At 59.4% G+C, this 2,209-nt stretch overlaps 1 pseudogene; it reads right to left on the reverse strand.

The window, feature by feature from the left end:
• Positions 1–1,463: 1,463 nt before the first annotated feature.
• On the reverse strand, positions 1,464–1,642 carry LOC139230762 (U2 spliceosomal RNA; annotated as a pseudogene).
• Positions 1,643–2,209: the final 567 nt, after the last annotated feature.

The raw sequence follows: 2,209 nt of genomic DNA on the forward strand, positions 1-2,209 counted from the left end.
ACAGGTCGCTGTGCCTTACTGACCGAGTGCCCGAGAGGGGGGGGGTCACAGGTCGCTGTGCCTTACTGACCGAGTGCCTGAGAGGGGGGGTCACAGGTCGCTGTGCCTTGCTGATTGAGTGCCCGAGAGGGGGAGGGTCACAGGTCGCTGTGCCTTACTGACCGAGTGCCCGAGAGGGGGGGGGTCACAGGTCGCTGTGCCTTACTGACCGAGTGCCCGAGAGGGGGGGGGTCACAGGTCGCTGTGCCTTACTGACCGAGTGCCCGAGAGGGGGGGTCACAGGTCGCTGTGCCTTACTGACCGAGTGCCCGAGAGGGGGGGTCACAGGTCGCTGTGCCTTGCTGACCGAGTGCCCGAGAGGGGGGGGGGTCACAGGTCGCTGTGCCTTACTGACCGAGTGCCCGAGAGGGGGGTCACAGGTCGCTGTGCCTTACTGACCGAGTGCCCGAGAGAGGGGGGGTCACAGGTCGCTGTGCCTTACTGACCGAGTGCCCGAGAGGGGGGGGGTCACAGGTCGCTGTGCCTTACTGACCGAGTGCCCGAGAGGGGGGGGGTCACAGGTCGCTGTGCCTTACTGACCGAGTGCCCGAGAGGGGGGGTCACAGGTCGCTGTGCCTTACTGACCGAGTGCCCGAGAGGGGGGGTCACAGGTCGCTGTGCCTTGCTGATCGAGTGCTCGAGAGGGGGGGGGTCACAGGTCGCTGTGCCTTACTGACCGAGTGCCCGAGAGGGGGGGTCACAGGTCGCTGTGCCTTACTGACCGAGTGCCCGAGAGGGGGGGGGGTCACAGGTCGCTGTGCCTTACTGACCGAGTGCCCGAGAGGGGGGGGGTCACAGGTCGCTGTGCCTTACTGACCGAGTGCCTGAGAGGGGGGGTCACAGGTCGCTGTGCCTTGCTGATTGAGTGCCCGAGAGGGGGAGGGTCACAGGTCGCTGTGCCTTACTGACCGAGTGCCCGAGAGGGGGGGGGTCACAGGTCGCTGTGCCTTACTGACCGAGTGCCCGAGAGGGGGGGGGTCACAGGTCGCTGTGCCTTACTGACCGAGTGCCCGAGAGGGGGGGTCACAGGTCGCTGTGCCTTACTGACCGAGCACTGCAGTGGCAATGCCTCCCGGTAACTTCAGTGGAGATTCACCGGCGGTGCTAACAGTGAGCGCGGCGCACTCCAGCACCGCACGCTCGGTGACGTAACGTACCCGTGCAACGCCCCCGTTAGCGGCGCCGACGCAAACCTCACCGGCTTCGCCTGACTGAGCACCTGCCGCTAACCACGACGGGGAAATCAGCCGTTCCCCAGCCTCCCGGGGGCGGTGAGGAGACGGCTGAGCAGGTGGGTATACATTTTGAATTTCCCTTTAGAGTACTTATTTTTTTTTTAAAATCCAATTTCTTTCCAGATAAACTCTAACGCCAAAGATCACTTTGCGCCAATGTGTTTGATCTTAGGCCAAAAGGCCGAGAGGCGAAGTTGCACTGTTCCTGGAAATATTGCAATACCAGGTCGGTGCATGGAGTGGACAGGGCAAGCCCCTGATCCAGCTCCCTGTCCAAAAATCAATTCAATATCATGTCCCCATAGGGGATATTAAACTGATAAGAACAGATACTACACTTGATCTTAACCAAAAGGCCAAGATAGAGTATTTATTGCACCGTGATTGGTGCACAACAGTCCTCGAAGGAGCTGCGGTCCGTTTTATCCCAGACTCCAGGTAGCCCATCGCACCTCCCCTTTAGGCGCTGGGAGGCCGGATTTCTCCCGCCAGAACTTCAGTGGCAAGGCCGTGTTACTGCCGCAGGAATCAGGGCTCGCACCCTCAGGGGAGTGTGGATCGCTTCCCTTAGCGCGCCACTCTTGTGGCGCTAAAACTAAATGTCCCGGTTGGAGGCGGTAAACATCGCTAAAGCTAGCGACCAGGAGGTGTCACCACCTCAAGCCGGGCTATACTGAATCTCCTCCCCGATAAAAAGGAAATTTCTTCTTCTCTCCCTGGGCAGTGCATGGTTCTGGCTGTTAGATACACAGATAGACTTGGATCTATACAGCACCTTTTGTCGTGTATGTGTGCTTGGGGTTACTAGCCACCAGGTGGCGCCACTATCGGAGGTCATTGGGCTGTAAGCACGTGTGTGCACCCCAGGTAAAAAAGGCAAGCCATCATGGAATGTAAACACTTTGTGCTCTAATAAAGCATATCCAGGTTTGTAC

Source organism: Pristiophorus japonicus, chromosome 19 (assembly GCF_044704955.1).
Source record: "Pristiophorus japonicus isolate sPriJap1 chromosome 19, sPriJap1.hap1, whole genome shotgun sequence".
In the NCBI taxonomy this organism is placed as follows: domain Eukaryota; kingdom Metazoa; phylum Chordata; class Chondrichthyes; family Pristiophoridae; genus Pristiophorus; species Pristiophorus japonicus.